Source organism: Streptopelia decaocto, assembly GCF_964273445.1.
Source record: "Streptopelia decaocto genome assembly, chromosome: 23".
In the NCBI taxonomy this organism is placed as follows: domain Eukaryota; kingdom Metazoa; phylum Chordata; class Aves; order Columbiformes; family Columbidae; genus Streptopelia; species Streptopelia decaocto.
In genome coordinates, this window is record NC_138678.1 from 722,770 (window position 1) to 734,447 (window position 11,678).

Sequence of the window (11,678 nt, forward strand, 5' to 3'; positions counted from 1 at the left end):
TCTAATAAAAGACTTAGATCCTTGGAATGCACATAGCCAGATTGCTCCCTTTTTTGGGGTGGAGTGGGTGTAAGGGGGTTGGGGGGGGAGTGATTTTGGGGGCTTTTGGACTTAACGCAAACTAACCAATTTACAGCCGGTCCAGCTTTGCTTCCTGTTCAGTCAGAGCTGAAAAAGTGTCACTAACGATGTAGTTACTACAGGTTTAACCGCCTCCCCTAGAACAGCTTTGCCTTCACGGCCAAGCTGCTGCGTCAGCTCCGCCGCAGCCCCGACATCCCTGGTGCCCGGAGCCTCATCCGCGCGGTGGGGCTGAGATTTCCCAGTGCGAGGTAAAACTGCTTTGAAATGCCGCCTCACGGCTTCAAAGGAAGATAGATATATATATTTTCCTTGTGTTTTAACCTTCAGATGAACATAGATGGCACGTACCGTGCTCTTTGTCCAGGCTGCTCACCCCCTGCCCACACTCACATAGGCGCACTGAACTGAGATCCCCTCCTTCCCGTTACAGATGTCGAGATTCCCGACAGGGCGACTTAACGTTGCGATTGCACTTTTGATTGACGGCGTGCGTGCGGTGGGACTCCTGTGAATGGGTTGAATCTGAATTTTTCTAGACCTTGCAGTGATACTGTGCTGCCTCCTGTGAGGGGCAATTGCAAGATTCCGGTAGCTTGAATGACACTTGATTATTTTTTTTTTTGGTTTAAATGTCTTTTTTTCCTACACCTGTATCACTTGTCATGCGATGGGCTTGACATAGACTCACTAGATTCTTTAGAATCTGTTACAAATAAATACAGTGTATTCAAACTGGTTGGATTTCTTGTTTGCTTCTCGTCCGGGCGGTGTGTTGGGTGACTCTGCTCCCATTAAGAACCAGTCTCTGAACCCACTGGTCTCCTCGAGAGGAACGAGGTGCGATCCTGGGTCTGGACCTGGCCAGGGCTCCTCGGTCCCTCAAACCGAAGTGGCAGCTGTGTGGCTGGTGGTGGCTGAGGGAGGTTTCTATTTATAACACTGGTTTTTAGTGTTGTGAGTGTTTTCCTGGTGGTTCCACTGGGGGAGGCGGCCCCTTGGTGTCCACCCGAGGTCCCCGTGGGGACAGGATGGGAGACTCTCACTCCCGGCTTTCCATGATGTTCTCATCAGGTTGCTTGAGTAATTAATTCTTGATTTTGTGTAGCTGACCCACCTGCAAAGCGATTCCTCTTGGGAAGGGGAGGGTGAGAGGCTCCAGGGGCTTTATGTCCCAAAGAAACCCCTCGAATCCATGGATATTGGGGCTCCCCCCGCTCTGTTTGCCCTCCAGCCTGGGGTGAGGTTTCACTTCCCCTGGCCGAGCGACGGGCAGTTCTGGTTCCACTGCACCCACCCAGCGCAGGGCAAACCTGCTGACTCTGCATCTCCGCGTTTCGCAGCCTGGGCCGAGCTCCCCGCTGCCAGCAGGTTTGGGTGGTTGCTGCTGGGCCGTGTCCCTGTCACCCGTTGGAGCAGCGTTTTGCTCTCGCGGGGCCGGTGTCTCTAAACCAGTTGGCAGCCGCGTGAGATGCTCGATTCTCGCTGGCACACGACCCAGCGCGAAGCTTCTGCCTTCCCCGAGCGTCTTGCCCATGGGAGCGGCTCGCAAATATCTGCTTAGTTTGTCAGTTGTCTTCTCGGTGCCAGCGGTGGGGCCTGTTGATGCTCTGGTGAATAAGCTGCCTCTGGATTTGTGATCCTGAGCAGAGCAGCAAAAGCCCTGACAGAGTCGGCTTGTCATTGTTGGAGTGGATCAGAGAACACAAAGGGACATTCGTGGAAAGTACTGGTTGTGATCAGAAAGGAGCTATTAATGTTTACCGCTGGGATTTGGATCCCTCTTTTGTTAATTGTCAAATAAAAAAAACACAACAAAACCATATATTTTTTTTCCATAGCCTGTAGTCCGTCATTATTTTTCCTCTTTGAAAAGAGGGTGGCGGACAATCGGGTTGTGCCCAAGTGACTGGTGAATGGGATTTGGACTCTAATGGGGGTGTTGGTGTGTGCTGGGTGTCTTGGGGCTCCTCTCAGGTGTGCGCTGGGTGTCTCAGGTGTGCACTGGGTGTCTTGGGGCTCCTCTCAGGTGTGCGCTGGGTGTCTCAGGTGTGTGCTGGGTGTCTCAGGGCTCCTCTCAGACATGTGCTGGGGTGGCTGTGGCTCTGCCCCAGCAATCCCCTCTTTTTAGACCCCAGTGTTCTACCCAGACCTGGGCCCAGCTGGGTCAGGACCGGAGAAGCCCACACTGTGTGTGAGCACAGCCCATGCCCGGCAGCACCTCTGCAAAGGGCTGGCGCGCGATCGATGTCTTGAGATGCATCCAAAAAGTATTCACTTGTATCAGCTTGATCACTTCCAGGGCTCGCGGTGCAGGGTTTCCATCTGCAGACTTGCTGTTCTGCTGGGAGGATGGCTGGCTGAGCTCCAAAATCACTGAAACGGCAGGAATTCGACTTGAATCTGCAGAATGCAAGAAGCGTCTTGCTCCAGCCTTCCTGCTCTCAGCTCTGCTCAACCCGTTGGCTCAGCGCCGAGGGCGGCACCATCGCATGCAGGCGAGTAGCTAGACCCAGCCTGGCATTCTAATTGTATCCCAATCTCCCTAATTAGCCTCTGTTGTAGTACGGCAGCGTTTCTGCCCGCCCGCCGTCCTCCTCGGTAGCCGCTCGGGCAGCGCGGGTGTTAACTCCGCCGTTTGAGATCGCGCCGAATGAGAGAACAGTCTGTCTGTGCGGCTCCTCTTGCCATTTATAGCCGTGTTTAGGCGATCCAGCACACGGACCCTTGTGCGCTGACGCCCGGTGCCAAGCACGAGACAAATGCTTCATTGATATGGACATACCGGGAGGGCAGTTTGCTCCCGGCGGGGCCGGGACGGCGCTGAGCTGCCGCAGGGCGGTACAAACCCCGTCCCCTCGGCCGCGGAGCCTTGGGAGGGTGAACGGCTGATAGCGAGAAACGTGCAGCTTGTGCTCTGCCCTTGAACCCTCCCGTCTTATCTCCCGCCTGCTGCAAGTTCTGCTTCAGGTTTTTGTATGACAAATAGGATTTAGCTTGTGTTGGAGCTGCTGTGGAGGCAGAGCATTTCAAAGGTGCTTTTTTGTTGTTCTGTGCATGGGGCATTTGCGCTGTTTAGCTCCAAATGCAGTTTACCTTTCGTAAGGCAGGGAGGCACAGCGGGAAGCTCCATGAATTCCTGTGTCAACCACATTCCCCCACCTCTGATTTCTTCCATCCAGCCTCAAATTGGAAGCTCAGGCGTCCCCGTCCCTCCTGAGCCACCGCACCACGAGACCAGCCTGTGCCGAGCCTCCCGCTCCCCACACCCCACGTGCTGCTACAAAAGCCCCCACCGGCTCCTTGGGTTCCTGCTCCAGGGTGTTGTAGCTGAGATCATGATGGTTGGTTGGACCTGATGATCTTGAGGGTCCAAAGCGATTTTATGGGCAGTGCTGCCATCCTGGGAAGGCTGAAAGAAACACCCTGATTGTGGGTGGTGGGAAGGCAGGAGAGACAAAGCCCTTCCCTATGGTGACAACAACCTGCGAGGGACCGTGGAGTCATAGAATGGAGTCACGGAATCATTTTGGTTGGGAAAGACCCTCAAGATCGAGTCCAACCATAACCCACCCCTGTCCCTGCCCCATGTCCTGAGAACCTCATGTCTGTATGTCTGAGCCACCGCACCACAAGACCAGCCTGTGCCGAGCCTCCCGCTCCCCACACCCCGCGTGCTGCTACAAAAGCCCCCACCGGCTCCTTGGGTTCCTGCTCTTCCCTGCTCCTTCTCTTCCCCAGCTCACAGCGGTGAGAGCCGCGCGCGTGCCGGGCGCCGGCTCTGGCTCGGCCGCGGTCGCTTTGCTGCTCCCTCGCCTTGGGTGGATCCCCGTGCCCGGCCACCCATTTCCAGCTTGTAGAAACTTGATGGCTCTGACAAATTTGATGGAAATCATCCGCTGGCATCCCAAGTTATTAAGGAGAGTGACTGACAGCTGCTGTGAAGTCATGTTTTCTTCGGAAAGGAGGGGAAAAGAGAGTCAGCCTGTAGCCTCAAGCTGTTGCACAACGAGCTGTGAGATGGGACGGGTGTTCTTGCACCCCCTTACCCCAGCGTGCTGCCCAGGGGAAATAATGGCATTTCTAGGAGAGAACAGGACGTGTAGGTGGGCCCGTGGCTCTGGAGATGGGCGTTAGGCTGGCGCGGTGCCCGGGGAGGCGCAGGGCGATGTGTAACGTGCTCTTGTTCCTCATACAAGTGAGAACTTGCATTTTTCACTCCTAAGAGCTCCCACCGTTTTCTCCAGGGTGTCAGAGCCGAGTATGGAAGGGCCGTTCCCACCCCTCCTTCCCGGCCAGGAGCTTTCTCTTGGGTGACACATGGGGACGTCCCTCTCGGGGGTAGCGCCGGGCTGCTTGGGGCTCAGCCGGTGGCACTGGGGTGGTTGATCGTTGCCCTCTCCTGCCACCGTGACATATTTACCCTGCTTATCTCGCCGCTATCAACCCCCAATTTCAGCAGGAGCGGTGTCACTGCCTTCAAAGGAAAAGCCACCAAGCAGCGCGTTCCCTGGGGTGTTTGCCTGCCCTATATTTTTGCCTTGTAATCCAAGGAGGGGCTGGATGCAGGACACCCCTCCAGCCTCCTCCCTTCCCCATGTAACCACCCGGCCGGCGTGGCTGGAACAGCTGATTACTTTAAGCATCCCTCGGCTAATATACAATTACAGGTCGCTTGGGCTTGAAATCCCAGTTAAATCCGCATGGCCGCAGCGTGACTCACCTAACTACTGCTCCCTAATGAAGCCTGGATGCATTCCTTAAAGACTGGACATCATGTTAACATGCTACTTACTAACCATCCTTTTCAAATATCACCCTAACGAGTTCGGCTGGTTTCTTCCCCTGCTCCTCCTCCCCAGCAGCTCTTCGTGGTCCCTGCGTTCTCCGGTCGCAAAGGCTGAGCGTTGTCCCCCTTCACAGGGAGGTTTTCTTGCTGCCGTGGTGGGACTCGGGAGGAATCGGTCCCTGAAAGGATGATTATCTGCCCAGGGTGTTGTAGCTGAGATCATGATGGTTGGTTGGACCTGATGATCTTGAGGGTCCAAAGTGATTCCATGGGCAGTGCTGCCATCCTGGGAAGGCTGAAAGAAACACCCTGATTGTGGGTGGTGGGAAGGCAGGAGAGACAAAGCCCTTCCCTATGGTGACAACAACCTGCGAGGGACCGTGGAGTCATAGAATGGAATCACGGAATCATTTTGATTGGGAAAGACCCTCAAGATCGAGTCCAACCATAACCCACCCCTGTCCCTGCCCCATGTCCTGAGAACCTCATGTCCGTCTGTCCAGCCCTCCAGGGATGGTGACTCCAGCACTGCCCTGGGCAGCCTGTTCCAATGCCCCACAGCCCTTTGGGGAAGAAATTGTTCCTAAATCCAACCTCAGCCTCCCCTGGCGCAACTTGAGGCCGTTTCCTCTGCTCCTGGCGCTTGTTCCTGGGGAGCAGAGCCTGACCCCCCCTGGCTCCAAGCTCCTTTCAGGCAGTTCAGAGATCAGAAGGTCTCCCCTCAGCTCCTGTTCTCCAGCTGAACCCCCAGGTCCCTCAGCCGCTCCCATCAGACACACGGAACACGTGTGTCCTTCTGTGCAGCTTCGGGGTTGCTCCTACCACAAACCTGGGGGTTTTGTGCCGTGCCCTCCCGAAGAGGGCGGCCTTGAACCCAACCTGCTCATTTGGGGCTGGATGCTGCTATTCCAGCTCACACTCGGCAGGTTCTGCCCGTGACGGAGGGCGCAGAGCGACGTGAGTAAGAACACCCTCACCGCTGTCCCACGTCACGGGTGACCTGCCCTGGGAGCGGCCGGGTCCCCTCCACCTCCCAGTAATGCCCAGGGAATTGGAGATGGGTGGCATTGCTAATAGCAATAATTGCCTGGTAGTTGTTGAGCCGATGATTTGTTTTATCCAGGCAGGCTGCCCTGTGTCCAACCTCAACCCCGGGGCCATCCCGGGCTGCGCGGATGAGCCGGGAGAGACCGCAGGGACGAGCTGTTTCCCAGCCAGCTCCCAGCTGGATGAGCGCGGTTTATCTGGTGCCAAAACCGAGCCCTATCTCTCGGTCATCCCTCCAGTTCCTTATCTGGAGGCACCTCTTTCTTCACTCCTTGCGATGGGGAGAATAAAAGAGACATTTAAGGCTTTTGTGGGACCACGGGGGAAAACAAGTGTTCAAATCTGGCTTTGAATGCGCCCTGCTCACTGCTGCCTCCCCGTCCCGCCCCAGCGATAGGGACAACGGCTTTTTGGCTGGAATAAAGGAAATTCCCGGTGTAGGGCAGTGATCCCTGGAGAAACCGGGATGCTCCTGGGATCGCTGCTTTCCCTGCAGCACAACCATCCCCCAGCAGCTCCCTGCGGCCCCAGGTGAGTGCAAAGGTTGGTGTTTGTGGGCAGGGGGAGCTGCTCCACTCCCCGCTTTACAGCACAGCTAAGACACTGGAGCTCCTTGGCCGTCGCATGGGTGGGAGGACGCAGCCTCATCCTCCAGCCTAAACCTTCAAAAGCCGGGATTACCAGCGTTATCCTATAATTGAGGAAATCCACCCTCTCATTGCCCCAGCAGCGGCTACTCCCTCGTTCCCTTTCCTCCTGTCTTCTCAGGGGGGTGTCCACCGCTCCCCGTGTCCCCCCAAATCTCAGTGACCGTTGTTCTGCCCCACAGCCCGGGTCTGTCCCAGCTCCTGCTGCGCCCTGTGCTGGGGGACACGCAAACCACGCAGGAATGCTCCCACACCGGGCTGCTCTGTCCCCGTGGAAGAGGGAGCTGCTGAGACACTCGAGGAGCTTGGCTGGCACAACCCCCCCCTGTCCCCATGGCAGCTGCTCCCCTGCCCATCTGCAGCCCGTGCTGCTCCCGGGTGTGAATTAGAGCTGCGAGCAGCTGCTCTGGCGCATCTCACTGGATTAGTGGGGTGAAAGGACGTGTTGCAGTGGAGCCCTGTGAATAGAGACAGTACCCGGGGAGGAGGTGATGGTTTTCACAGCATCCCAGAGTGTCAGGGACTGGAAGGGCCCTGGAAAGCTCATCCAGCCCAATCCCCCCATGGAGCAGGAACACCCAGATGAGGTTACACAGGAAGGTGTCCAGGCGGGTTGGAATGTCTGCAGAGAAGGAGACTCCACAACCCCCCTGGGCAGCCTGGCCCAGGCTCTGCCACCCTCACCCCCAACAACTTTCTTCTCATATTCAAGTGGAACCTCCTGTGTTCCAGTTTGCACCCATCGCCCCTTGTCCTGTCACTGGTTGTCACCAGAAGAGTCTGGCTTCATCCTCCTGACACTCACCCTTCATATATTTATAAACATTAATGAGGTTTTAAACTAAAGGAGGGAGATTCGGGCTGGACATGAGGAAGGAATTGTTGCCCTGAGGGTGGTGAGAGCCTGGCCCAGGTTGGCCAGAGAGGTGGTGGATGAACCATCCCTGGAGACATCCCAGGCCAGGCTGGACGGGCTGGAGCGGGGTGGGGTGTGAGGGGAACATCACCCTCCCCAACCAGCTCTGGGCGTCCCTGTGCCGTGTGTCACACTCAGAGACCTTTTAATTGTCCCCTCCCAGGACACGGGCTGCAAAGAGGAGGTGATGAGCCACCGGGTGCCTTGCGAGCCCCATGTGCCCGATGCCGGAGCTGCCGTGTGTCCCCAGTGCCGGTGGCCCTGCCAGCAGCACCAGCTCCGTCCCACCAAGTGCTGTGGGATGAGGTGAGCCCAGAAACCCCCCATGTCTCTGAAACCCCCCATCATCCGCACCACCACCACGGCACCAAAACCCCGCAAAAGCCGCAGCGGGGCTGGGTTATTTGCTCTCAGTGGACTGTTTGAATTTCTCCCGGTGACCCTGCGGCTCAGGCTCCCCTGGCCGGGGCAGAGGGAGAGGACAGGTAATAAATCCCCCTTGCTCTGCCCTGTTCTGCAGGTGTTCTGAGACTACAGCAAGCTCTGTGTCCTGGCTGCTTTCTCTGTGCGCAGTATGGGAGTTTGCAGCTGTTTGGCGTTATTTATGTACATAACTTTGGGGTTATCAAAGCGCCTAGGAGAGGGAGATAGCAACATTAAATTGGCTTCAGTTTATAATGCTTTTATAAGGCTAAATTGACAGGTTTCTAAAGTGCATAAGCTGCAGCGAGTGTGAATATTGTGCCTTTTCCACACTCAGGATGGGCCAACCGTGCAGCCATGCAACGCCAAGTGACGCTTTTACCTTTTCAATTAGATTTTTGGGGCGTATTACCACCTGCTTTAACAGCCCGGGGTGCGAGGAGGAATGTAATGTGGCTATTTTCCCACCCCAGCTGGTTCTCCACATGTCCTGGCCTACAAGTTTTCTCACCAAAACCTTGAGCAGCTCTTCTCCAGTGGAAATAGCGCTTCAGCTTGGCCAAAATTCCGGCAGCAAGGGGAGATCTGAGCTAAAACCCTGGGCTGAAAGCAGAGCAGGTGATGGGGGCTTGGAGGGTTGTGATCTCGGGAGCCCACGCTGCAGCTTGGGCTTAAATGTAGGAGCTGATGAGACCACTTGGCACACTTGAAAATTTGTTCTTAGATAGAGGAAAGACTTGAAGGATTTTAGGAAAAGGGTGAGTGGGGAAAATACAACCCTATGATCTGATTCAGAGGGGGTTTGAAAGGACGGGCAGGGTTTTGGGGGGTTAGCGGTGTCCCGGCGTCCAGGAGCAAACGGAGGGAGCTGATCCAAAACCCTCGCCGGGAACTCTTCCACCTGGTGCGCTGGGCTGTAGATCAAACCTCGGCTGACCTGCGGGGCTGACAAAAGGAGAACGGCCTCTCGGGGTTTGTTTAATGTCCCCAAGGCTGGGAAGGGACGTTCCTCGGCCTCCGACCTCCCTTTGTTCCCCGCGTTGGGCACTGTAGCGCGGAGCCCCAGCTGCGGGTGTGCTGCCCCGGCTTTTCTGCTTAGTCCTTGGCCGGGCAGATTAAAGCTGTTGGATCTTGGTGCTCGCAAGGATTTTTCAGTGGGGTTTAGGATGCTGCACATGGTGTGGGGGTCTGTTTTCTGGGGTTTTACAGAGGAAAGGGTGAGGATGCAATGACAGCATCTCCCTGGGCTGGGATGGAGTGGAGGGGAGAGGATTGTCCCCCAAAAAAGGATGGAGCAGGACCTGCTCTTGGCTCTCACGAGGCTTGATGTGTCCTACAGCTCCATTCCAGTGCGGGCAGGAGGTGCCAGCCAAGCCAGCACCCAAATCTCCCCATTGGGGCTTCCTGTGCAGGGGAAGGGATGGGTGCAGGAGGAGGGTGCTGGCGTCACCCACCACCGGTGGCTTTCGGTTTCAAATCTCCGTCTGTCCACCCTCCTGCCAGCATCAGCCAGAGTGAAAGAGGAACCAGCGCAGGCAGGCTGGATGTGCTCAGCCCCGGCACGTCAGCCCCCGGGCTGGCAGAACGCAGCCCCCGCAGCTCCCACGGCTGCTTTCCCAGCAGAGCCCGCCTGCGATTTCACCGCAAACCTCCTGGCTCAGCCACGGCATCATCTCCAGCCCTGTTCCTGCATCCCCATCCGCATCCCCTGCCCACATCCCCTGCCCGCATCCCCTGCCCGCATCCTCTACCTGCATTCCCTGTCTGCATCCCCTTACCCACATCCCCTGCCTGCATCCCCTACCCACATCCTCTACCTGCATTCCCTGTCTGCATCCCCTTACCCACGTCCCCTACCCGCATCCCCACCCGCATCCCCTGCCCGCATTCCCCACCCACATCCCCTGCCTGCATCCCCTACCCGCATCCTCTACCTGCATTCCCTGTCTGCATCCCCCACCCGCATCCCCACCCGCATCCCCTGCCCGCATTCCCCACCCACATCCCCTGCCTGCATCCCCTGCCTGCATCCCCTACCCGCATCCTCTACCTGCATTCCCTGTCTGCATCCCCCACCCGCATCCCCACCCGCATCCCCCACCCGCATCCCCCACCCGCACCCCCCGCCCGCAGCCATGGTCGGTAGGAGCTGGCAGAGGCCACAGCTTTGGCTTGAGCTGGTTATTTCACCCCTCAGAGAGGGGTTATCAGCGCAACTGCCATTTTCCACTCGGGGCGATAGCGGAGGAGCAGCACGGGGACGTGGCAGGTTCCTGGGAACAGAGGGACCTGTTTGCTTTGCCTGTCACAAGGTGAAGGGCAGAAAGCAGAAAAAAGCACAGCCCCGTGTGGCTGCAGCTGCGGGAGCCCCACTGGCACCAGCAAAGCTTTCCGTGGAAAGAGCGAAAGGAGGGAGATTCAGGCTGGACATGAGGAAGGAATTGTTGCCCTGAGGGTGGTGAGAGCCTGGCCCAGGTTGGCCAGAGAGGTGGTGGATGAACCATCCCTGGAGACATCCCAGGCCAGGCTGGACGGGGCTCTGAGCAACCTGAGCTGGTGAAGATGTCCCTGTTATGGCAGGGGGGCACTGGGGGAGCTTTAAAGTCCCTTCAACCCAAACCATCCTATGGTTCTATGAAATTGTTGGCACTGGGTAATAATGCTTCACCTCTGGGACACAGCAGAGGTGACACACCTCGTCCCCATGTCCTCCAGTTGCTGTCAGGTCACCCAAGGGACCACAAGCCACCCGCCACACTGATGGGATGAGTTACTGGTGTCCCGTGTTTGGAATGGTGTCTAATGGGACTCAAACCAGGCAGGGGTGGTGTCGGCGTGGAGGACCCGCCGTCCCGCGGATGTCCCCGCAGCGCGGTGCTGCCGGTCCCCGTCCCCGCGTGTCCCTCCGGTGGGTATTTTTCTTGGCAGCCCCCAGGCAGGAATGTTTCCCCGCTGCTGAGCGAAAGCGGAGGCAGGAATTGCTGGAATAGCGACAGGCTGAGTAACAGCGCTAACTTTATTCTCCGAAACAAAGGCCAGTGTCCCAGCCGCCGAGGGCTGGTCGGGCTCCCGGCGCTGGGGAGGCCAGGGCTGGGGAGCGCGGGCAGAGCCACAAATGCCGCCACCGTGGGGGTTCCTGCCCCAAATTCCTGCCCTGGAACCCCCAGCTGTGCGCAGCTCCCACCACAAACCCCTGTCCTGCTGCCATCAGCCAAAACTGCATTTCTAGGAGCAAACCGGGGTTGAAAAATAGCACAAAAAAGGCTGAGATTTCCCTCCAAGACCTTCAAGCAGCTTCCCAAGGCTCTTCCCTCTGCAGGTGTATTCCCAGCCCATCTCCTAGAATTTTGGGGTCTCCAAGCCCGGTGCAGACCCCCAATAACCTTGAACCCTCTGTGTGCCTGTCGCACTCTCTCTGCACCCCAGGGTGCTGTGGGATGGGGTGCTGACCCCCCTCCAGCCCCACTGCCCCCTTCCCTGTGTGATTTCCTGACTGCAGAGGGGGCTGAGGAGGAAGGTCCCAAATCTCCCCAGAGCATCCTCGGAGCTCCAGGCTGGTGTTTTCCCGTCAATAACGGTCAGGGTTTTGCATGTGAGCAGGATCCATCCCCGGTGCCGGGTGCGAGCAGCTTTCCTGCCAGGGAACAGCCTTGGCTGCGGGGCTCGGGCAAGGCAGCGCTTTCCAAAGCAAATATTTGCACAGCACAATAACACATGGGAAAGAGCAGGGGCGTTTGCTTCCCCGGCTCCGGGGGGAGGTTCCTGGGGAGCCGGA